The sequence below is a fragment of the Aquarana catesbeiana genome, linkage group LG04 (genome assembly GCF_042186555.1).
Source record: "Aquarana catesbeiana isolate 2022-GZ linkage group LG04, ASM4218655v1, whole genome shotgun sequence".
NCBI lineage: Eukaryota > Metazoa > Chordata > Amphibia > Anura > Ranidae > Aquarana > Aquarana catesbeiana.
The window spans coordinates 28,841,626-28,852,743 of record NC_133327.1 but is presented as its reverse complement, the minus strand read 5'-3'; positions in this window follow the sequence as shown (position 1 = coordinate 28,852,743).

Here is an 11,118-nt window from a genome sequence, read left to right as displayed (position 1 = left end):
TTTCTAAATGCACATGTGATTGTGCAGGTATTAAAAAGATTGTTCATCAAGAATGTGTGGATTATTGTCTCAACGCTACAACACTTTTGTGGGGCTCTAATTGGTGTTTTCTGTGAAAATGGGGGTTATTTCCTAAGGGCAAATCCTCTTTGCACTACAAGTGCAGTTTCAGTGCAGTTTCAAGTGCACTTGTAGTGCAAAGTGTCTTTGCCTTTAGTAAATAACACCCAACAGTGCTTTGTATAAGGTTACACAATCACGCCATTTTCGGGACTCACCACATTTCTGTCAGAGTCATCTAAAACAAACACAAGCAGTAAATGTCAACAAATATTTTCTTTTTTTTGGTTTTTTATTTGATAAAGGCTTCACAAATTTGCTGGCATATTGATGGCCCCCCTACCCGCAAAGAACTCCAGGTATCGTAACCGGACATCACGGGCACTCAGGGAGGGCAAGCTAGGACAGCCACTTTCAAGCGCCATCAGTGTTGTTTCATGTATCATTCCGGCCTCAGGCCCAACTGAGCCAGCATAGTTGGCAGAATGTTGACATAAAAAGTTATAGAGAACACAGCACGCAAGGATTATATGATTAAGTTTATACTCCGCCATATGGATGGGTGTCAGAAATAGGCGGAACAGGCTGGCCAGGATTCCAAATGTGTTCTCCACCACTCTTCTGGCTCTGGCCAGCTGGTAATTAAAAATCCTCTGTTCTGGGGTGAGGGTCCTCATAAGGAATGGCCGCATAAGATGGTCCCCCAGCGCAAACGCTTCATTAGCAACGAAGACGAATGGGAGTCCTTCCACATTGTCCTCTGGAGGTGGCAAGTCCAAGCTGCCATTCTGGAGACACCTGTAAAACTCCGTCTGGGCGATGACTCCACCATCAGACATCCGGCCATTCTTCCCCACGTCCACATACGAGAAGTCGTAATATGCCGACACCACCACCAACATGACAATACTATTGAACCCCTTATAGTTGAAATAGTATGACCCCGAGTTGGGTGGTGGGACGATCTGGACGTGTGTCTCCCATCAATTGCCCCTCCGCAGTTAGGAAAGTCCCACCGCTGGGCAAAGTGGGAGGCCACAGTCTGCCATTCCTGTGGCGTGGGAGGAAACTGTTGAGGAAAACAAAAATAAATTAGTATTTTTGCACATAAACATGGCAAGCAGATTAGACACAAACATTCTTGGCCAACCTCCAGATAGCATTTATTAAGGGGAATTTAACAACACCAAAGTATAAGGTACACCTATTATCTCCCCCCCCCCTCATGGGCCATTTCTAACATTATAGGGGGGGGGAATCTTGGACAGGTAACCCTCTCCACTTCATTGAGAGATGAATGCCTAAATACAGGGTATTACTTGGAACAGCCCCTCCTTAGTTACACTATTGGCAGCCCACTGGAGAGGTAAGAAGTGTCATAATACAAAGATATAAATACACATTGTACACATTTGAGGACATTTGGACATTCTGCTATTACCTGTCAAGATAATAATAGGATACAAAAACTTTAAACAGTACCATTTGAAAGTATTCAGGCAGGCCCTTGCACTACATGCTTTGGGGAATTCATCCATACATCCGAGCACTAAAGAGATGAGTATAGTGTGTATGGGTTTGGCAAAGTCAGCAGATGTATGATTGAGGATAGATAGAGAATTGGGATCAGCTGACTTAGCAGTTGGGGGGAGGGAGGGTTACTAAAAATGATTTGGGGACACCACAAAAAAAAAGCCTCTGGCACTCTGCCTGAATTTAAAGCACAAATCACATTTCTAAACATTTTAGGGGTTGTTTGGGGTAAAGCACTACTATGGAGCTGACAAAATACATTGTTAAGTGACTACATGAGGTGAATATAGGGCAGGAGAGCATGCTGGGGAGGTTATTGAAGGCCAATCTGTATGAAGGACTAAAAAAATAATTACAGAAAAATCCAGCATGCATGAGGACACAGGGGACATTCACAGCATATTACAATCATGGTCATTAGGGAATGAGGAAAGAAATACAATATATTATCAAACATTCAATACAATAAAATGTGATATTAAAGGATAAAAATCTTACCGTCATATACTCCTTCTGCAGGACCTGGATGATGGCAGAACAGGTCTCCGGGATAATGATCCCCAGAGCCTGGGGGGAGATGCCTGTCGAGAACTTCAAGTCCTGCAGGCTTCTCCCCGTCGCCAAGTACCGCAGGGTAGCGACGAGCCTCTGCTCTGGAGTGATGGCTTGCCTCATGCAGGTATCCTGCCTGCTGATATAGGGGGTCAGCGAAGCCAGCAGTTGGTGAAATACGGGGTCCGTCATCCTGAGAAAGTTCCTGAAATCATCAGGATTATTCTCACGGATCTCACGGAGCAAAGGCATATGAGAGAACTGGTCACGCTGGAGCAAACAATTCTTGGTCCATGAACTCCTCCCCACCCTGTTCATGGACTGGACTTGTGTCAAGGTCAGGACCCCAACACCAAGCCCCCGCACAGCATGAACTCTACGAGGAGTATGCATATGCAACATGGCTAGAAAACGGTCGGCTGCTCAGAACGAAGTAACAGAACGCACTGAAGAACAGCAAGGCCTGTGAAGAGCGACCTGAAAAACAGTAACGAATGAACAACAACACAATGACTATAAGTCACGCGGAACTTGCTTGCACGCACTGAAGAGCAGATACAAACCCACAAGCACAAACTGAACCGTAGAAAATGATCTGAAAGCCACGAGTCTGAAAAAGCATGAATCGTCTCTCACCAAACTTTTACTAACACGAGATTAGCAAAAGGAGCCCAAAGGGTGCCGCGCTTGGTTCTGAACTGGCCTTTTCTAGTCTCGTCGTACGTGGTGTACGTGATCGCGTGGTTGGCGATCGTAAATTCCGACAACTTTGTGCAACCGTTTGTATGCAAAACAAGTTTGAGCCAACATCCGTCTGAAAAAATCCTAGGATTTTGTTGTCGGAATGTCCGAACAAAGTCCGACCGTGTGTACGGGGCATTAGAGCGGGCTACGGGAGAACTAACACTGAGAGACACTATGACAATACATATTAAAATACATCTTCATAAAATTTCCACAACAGATTTAGCGTTTGCAAACTTGGCGATATTGGCATATATGGTAGATGTTAAATACTTGCCGAGTATCTGACCATGCTCCACTTATGCTTACACTTCGCATGCATCATTTTCGAGATGCAGCACAATGGATATTGGGAACGCACTGGTTTATACATCCAGATGTGGCTAATAAAATTCCATCTCTTTTAAAAGAGTATTTACACAGGGTCGTCCACCTCAGCAATAACATGGGATGCTTTTAAGGCCTACACAAGGGGGCAGTATATATCTGCTATTAAAGCAGTTAATAAGGATCAGCATAAAAGGAGTGACACTTTGAAACTTATAGTCAGTGCCATCTTTAATATTGATTGGATCTTGGGCAAATGTTTTCTTGCCCCCCCCCATACAATTTCTCCACCTGCTCTGAAACATACAATAAATAGCAGCTAGACTTAAAATCAGTTTACTGTATCAGATCAGGCAGCGGTTGCCAGAGCTTACAGTTTATCATTACCTCTTACTGACTAACTGGTTCCTGGTTCCTAGAGGTTACAGCACACGTTACGGCTCACTAATTAGTTGCTAAATGTTATAGCACATGATTTCTGCTTGTTGATTGGTTGCTAGAGATTACTCTACAGTAATACTGGTCACTGAATGTTTGCTAGAGGTTAAAGCACATCATCTCCTCGCTGCAGGGGGCACAATATACATATGAATGCCGCCTTTATTTACATATCTATGCCGCCGGATGCAGCTATTTACATGTGAATGCTGGTTATTTACATGTAAACACAGGGTCTGCAGGTGAGTCATTTGTACAAAACAATAGGGCAGAGCTGGGCAGCATTAGTAGCAGCACTTCACACTGAGATATCAGGACACAGCATGGGGCTAAAACTTCAAGGGACAAGGGAATTTAAACTGGGATAGTTGGCAAGTATGAGGCAGCTGCTTTGGGCCCCACAAAAATGACAGGGCCCAGGGTAGCTGCCCCTTTTGCCCTGCCTTAAAGATGGCCCTGCTTATAGTGGAAGAAAAAACAGATCAATACGCTGTAGATTCCTCAGAATCAAATTCTGATGTTCTACTCCACGGCAAACGGGTGCTACATTTGCATATGGCGGAGTCTAAAAGGTTGTATTTATATCAAAATAAACAGAAGGTTTTTTTAGCAGGGAGATCGTAATGGTAGTTTTCTGGGCACTATGGCTAAACATGAACAACCGAGTATTTCAATATCGGAAATACGCACTGCTTCTGGAGACATGGTCTCTTCACAGCCTAAAATTCTGGAGACTTTTCAGCAATTTTATTAGACACTGTATACATCTCAGCTGAGCCCTGATTTTCAGCCAACAGAATTGTCATTTTGGCTGGATTCAGCTACACTAGCATGGTTAACAGATAATGAGAGCGAGACGCTAGTACATTTAATAACATCAGAGTAGGTCCTCTCGGTCATCAGTTTGTTTCCATTGGGGAAGTCGCCGGGGCCAGACGGCCTTCCTATTAAATTTTATAAGGCTAATGGTGAGCTTTTAGCTCCTGTACTGGCTTCTCTTTACCCTGATTGTCTGAAGGAAGGAGCCTTACCAGAATCAATGAGTCATGCGCATATAGTTTTAATCTACAAGCATCCAAAATATCCATCTTCTTTTGCTTCATATAGGCCCATTGCTTTATTGAATGTAGATTTTAAGATTTTGACAAAACTCATCTCTAGGCATTTTTCAATCATTGCTGCCAAATTTTATTGATTCGGATCAGACAGGGGTCATGTCTGGTAGGGCTACAGATGTGAATTTAAGGAGATTATATACTAATATTTATGCTTCACATCTTAATATAGGTTCTAGGGTTATTGCTTCTCTAGATATAGAGAAGGCTTTTGATACTTTGGAGTGGCTATTTTTGTGGGAGGTAATCCGCAGAATGGGCTTTCCAATGGTATTTATAAAATGGTTGCAGGTCTTATATAGAAATCCAACAGCTGCAGTGAAGATGGGGGGAGGATTGCCAACAGCTTTCTCATTGTTTATGGGAACTCGGCAGGGCTGCCTTCTCTCTCCGACCCTCTTTGCTATTGCTATGGAGCCAGTGGCGGATGCCTTACGCACCTCCCCCAATATTAAGGGATTGCAGATTAGTTGGTTGGAGGAGAGGGTAGCCTTATATGCAGATGACCTTTTATTATTTTTAAATGATGCTGGACCCTCTCTCCAAGGGCCTTTAAAGATATTGGACTCTTTTTCAATAGTTACAGGGTTGAAGGTAAATTGGAGCAAGTCTTTGTTGTTCCAATAGATATTGAGGCCAGTAACACAGCTTCGAATGATATTCCACTGCAGTGGGTAGAGAATTTTAAATACTTAGGAGTTGTAATTTCCCGCCAAGCTTCTGAATTTTTTCCTCTGAATTTGACTCCGATTCTGGGAGATATTGGGTCGAAATTGAAAGTATGGAAGTCTCTACTATTGTCTTTATGAGGACATGTTAATCTTCTAAAAATGAAAATCATACCTAAATGTATGTACTTATTTAGACACACTCCTCAGTGGCTTTATTGAATTCCATCACTTCTGTCCCTCTACCGGTTTCAATGTCTGTCTGTTTATTGGGCCTGGTAGAGACTATTCTTCCCATAGTGTCCGAGTGAGTGTTTGCTAATATAACATTATTTTACACAATAAAAGCTATTGCGCTGCATTGGAAGAAAATCTCGGTCCCCTACGCTCTCATATTGGAAACAATTGGTAAATAATAATCTTTTATTGTATAGAGATACTTACCTGAATAGGGGCTGTCCTAGTAAGTATTATAAAGTGTGGGCAAAGTGGCTGGACAAACCATATACAGCACTGAATGCCCATGGGGGCCATTGTTTATAATAGAAGTTCCTATATAGCAAGAAATATAAGGTCAAAAATACGAAGTATTTCCAATCCCAGCGCTCAAATGGAACAAGGTCATTGCACTTTCAGCTGCTATTATAAATAACAACAGTAAACTATATATGACGCTTGATTTAAAATCAAACGTTAACAGCGCTTCAAGTGAATAAAACTTATATACATTAATGTAATGACATCTGGTGCATTTAGTTAAAACATTTCCGGTAAGGTATAGAATACTCATTCAACAAGAAGTCCACTTCTAATCATGCATCGCTCCTTCTCATCCCTTGTTAGAATAGAGATAGAGACGTGAACACTATTATGTCCTCCCAAGATCAGTTCAATATAATGCTTACATTGAAGACAGGTGAAAGACAAAAGTCCTCAAATCCACCAGTGCAGACAAACTTTCAACTGCTACACCTCCACCAGTCCACCTCGTGCTTTCCCCTTTGTGTGTGCGTATACCAGAGGGGATTGGTAACCAAGCCTGTTACTCTCCTTTGCAGCATGGGTCAGTCAAACACATTATGGAACCGATGTTCATTGCATGTAAAAATTAGAGGGGATACCGCTCATAGTGTTACTCCGTTTATTAAAAATAATCAAAATCCCCCCTCATACCAATTCTGCTTACTAGATTAAAAGAAAAGAAAAGCCCAGCATAACACAAGCCGCATCAAGCTCACCGCCGCTTGGTGTCCTAAGCGGACGATCTGTCACGATGTGTCCCGGGATGACGCTGGTAGTGTGTAGCTGGTAAGGTGCGTGGTCACACCCTGATGCGTTTCGTGGTTAGTCCACAAGATGGGTTGGATGACCCAGAGTCTATATCTGAATGGTTGGACTTTTTTAACGGCGTTGGCTTAAAACTGCAGCAATTAGTATTAGAACGTAAGAGGAAAAAGATGGCATTATTGGAAACAAAGATAATTGAATTACAGGGAAAATTAGATCCCATAAAAGGCACCCAACAGCTTATCAATTTTGACAACAATATAAAAACGAAGTTGGAGAAAGTTGAAAAGGAAACACAAAAAAAGAAATTAAAGAAATATAGGAGAGATATGAATGATTTAAAAAAGAACTCTATTTATTTGTGGCAGAATATGGAGACTAACCCCTCTCACATACCACAATCTCAGACTGAGAACTCAGCATCAGATACAAACCATCATACTAATGTGGCCCTCAAAGACCGACCAATCCCACCTCAGGTCAAACAGCCTAAGAGGTGTACAGTATTGATACATACCCCCAGAAATAAAAGACGGAGGGGAAATAAACAATCAGGGAGAGGTAAAATGAACTCTCAGTCTGATCAGAGATATACATCTTCCAATATGGGATATAATGGAATGTATAATGTCAATACCCAGAATAGGTATGACATCCTAGCATACCAAAATAATAGGGACAATGAATATAATAGCCAATCTCCCTGCCCGACGCCTTTTTTAGAGAGAGGTATGAGAGGCCACCTCAGGGGTCGCAGCCGAGGCAATCGCCCATGGCGAGGTCGATTCCCGCAGCATCCTCGCTCAAACAATCAGCAGGAGTGGTGACACTCTCCAGAATGGAAGATACAGTCCAGCCAGAACCATGAAAACAAATCACAAAGAGGTAGTCGAGCAGGGAGGAGAATCCAGCAGAAAAAGGCGAAGGGAACTAGATTAAGTGGCATTTACAACTTATCTAAAGCCACACTAACTCAAAAAGAAACCAACATTTTGAATGCTGGGTTGAAATGCTCAACAACCAAACTAATGATCAAATTTATTATTTTCATCGACATACATAAGTATGTAAGAAAGTTAAATATAAAAAAAATATTTTCTTTCCGGTAACTTAAATTTAGGGACCAAAAAAAACACTGAAACGGTTGGAGTTGACAGTGGACTACAAAATAGATCCCTGTTCAATCCACTACAACCTGATAATCACCAGGTTGAGGTGTTTAAACAACTGGTTTTGAAATATTTGTATAAGGTAGAACCCAAAAAGACTTTAAATCCAAAACACAACACAGATGGTATTAAAGCTCTGGAGAACAGGAAAAATGTGGTTATCTGCCCTGCAGACAAGAGTGGGGGGGGGGTTATTATGGACCAAGCCTTTTACCACTCCCAACTCTTGGACATGCTAAGCGATGAGAATACATATTTACAATTGGACAAGGATCCCACCAACCAATATAGGTTAGATTTGCGTAATTTAGTGGATTATGGATACTACATGAGAGTTATTACGAAAAAAGAGAAACTGTTCCTATGTCCGAGCTTTAATAGAATACCTACAATTTACACGGTACCTAAAATCCATAAGGACCCAGTGAAACCACCAGCCAGACCAATAGTCAATGGCATAAATTCTGTGACATCGCGCCTAGGTCAGTATTTGGATCACTTCCTACAGACTAGTGTAACAGCTAGAAATGCATACCTTAAAGCGGGGTTCCACCCAAATTTTGAACATTATCTCTATGCATTCTCTTCCTTGCCTAGATGCTGACATGCTGTGTAAAAAAATTTAAATCGCCGTAATTACCTTTTTTTTCTAATCTTCTTAGCACTTCCTGGTTTTCCTCCCATGGGAGTAGGCGTGTTTCTAGCCTCTCCCAGACCTCCCACAGTCCCCTGGGAGCTAGTCTCAGGCTTCCCAGCATGCATTGTGCAACAGCGTCATCACAACATCTCGGTGAATGCTGGGAGCACAGCATTCACCGCATCCAGGAAATACATGCTTGTGGGCTTCAAATGCCCACAATGAAGATGGAAACCGCCTTCAGTGAATTTTATAAGTTATTCTTTACAACGAAATCGGACACAGGCGGACTTATTACACAGAACATGTGAGTAGATAATCATGAGAAGAAAAGTTTGTGAATGAACTCCCAAAAAAAAAAACGATAGATAGGTGGACCCCCGCTTTATGGACACCACCAGTTTCTTGCAAAAGATAAAGAATGTGACATTCCCCAAAGATACAGAAATATTTTTGGTAACGGCAGATGTGGCGTTGTTATATACGATAACACAACACAATGATGCATTATAGGCCCTCAATTGAGCCCTTAGTAAAAGGGATGATGTTCCCCACATCCATGGTTTGCTGGCAACTTCTACAGTCAGAAGACTGGTGTTGAAATGGGCGCAAAGTTTGCGCCGAGTTTGGCAAACTTGTTCATGAGTGAGTGGGAGGACAAGTGGGTGTACCATAATAGAAGACAAGAATTGATTTTTTACCAACGCTATATTGATGACCTATTCATAATATGGCAGGGTTCAGAGGCTGCTCTATTGGAGTACATGAAGTTGCTAAACAACAGTACTAGTAACATTAAATTAGATTTTAATTGGAGTCAGGAACAGATCTATTACCTGGAAGTCATGATTATGAAAGGGGAGAATCAGCTGTATACAAAGGCATTCTTTAAAAGCACCGATAGAAATAGCTACATCCCAGTACAAAGTGGGCACCACCCATGATGGTTACGGAATATTCACAAGGATATGTCGCAACTGCACCTACGATGCAGACTATATGACACAAGCTGAATGTATTAAACAACGCTTTATTGAAAAAGGATATAAAAGCCAATCTTTGGATAGATTGATATCAGAAGTGGGATCCAATCCACAAGAAATGTATTTAGTCCCCAAAGAAAGACAACAAGACTCCATACATAATAGGGGATTCAAAAGCGGATACCACGAACAATATCTGGAGATTGAATCAATATTTAGATGACACTGGCATATCCTTACCATGAATAAGGTCCTTGGTAGAAAGTTACCTAAGATTCCACCCTTCATTTATAGGAGGACTGCGTCGTTTGGGGATAAGGTGGTCAAGAAAGTCCTAGATTCCCCTAAGAGAATTAAAATGTTTTTGGATAGGATGGGCTTTCATGCCTGCAAAAAATGTAAGGCATGCAGGCAATGCTAATGGTAAGGAATTCCAAATGAAGGAATTCATTTCGTGCATGTCAACGCATGTAGTATATGCCCTGGAATGCCCGTGCGGGCTCATGTATATTGGCCGCACGAAAAGAACACTAGCTAAAAGGGTGTCAGAGCATATATATAACATTAGTATAGGATATAAGGAACACAGCATGTCATTACATTTTAGAGAAAAGCATAATAGAAATCAAGCGGGCCTGAAATTCTGGGGAATTGACAAATTATACCCCAGGTGGAGGGGATCAAATATGGTGCGAGAGATATCCAGATGTGAATCGCAGTGGATATTTCTGACCAATACTTTGAGTCCCAATGGACTGAACATAGATCTGGATTTAAATTGCTTTATAAGCAACCATTAGACCCCTATCTTGTTTAACATGCTCACCGTGTTATAGGAAGAGTACGTTTGATCATAACATTTTTATTTTTGTGCTATGGATTTTAAAATATTTTAATATATTATTGTTTAATTAATGAGGGCAGAGAACCCCCAGTTTTATGGATTTTATATAATTTCTAGTTCAAACTCCTTGTAGAATCAATCAATTATGGATTATATTGTTGTAACATTTATAGGTTTGGCACCTTTTTATTTGATAGTTTTAATCATATTGGAACTAGTTGTTAGAATGAGTGGCAATGGTCATTACTTAAATGATTTCTCAGGCCAATAGGTAACATCTGGAGCTAATATTTTATTTTATTTTAGATATTAGTTTGTATACACATTTACATATATTCTTCATGAGTCTAAGTGTAATACATTTGTGATCTCGATGTATGTTAAAGTGTGCAGATTCTATGTTGAGGCTATGCAGGATCCTGTGATAATGCCCAGCTGGATAGATGTGGAGTGGTCGGGTATCGAGCCGTAGGTATGGAGTGTGCGGATGTGCCTAGTCCCTTGCTCTGAGCCATTCCATATCGTACCCAGCGATGGGCGACATTTAGGCTGATGACGCCCGAGATGACAGAGGCGGAGGAACCGGCTGCCCATGTAATTTAAATGGAGGTTTGTGGTGCGTGGCCACGCCCTCTGAAGACGTAATCACGAAACGCGTCAGGGTGGGACCACGCACCTTACCAGCTACACACTACCAGCGTCATCCTGGGACTCATCCTGGCGGATCGTCCGCTTAGGACACCGAGCGGCGGTGAGCTTGC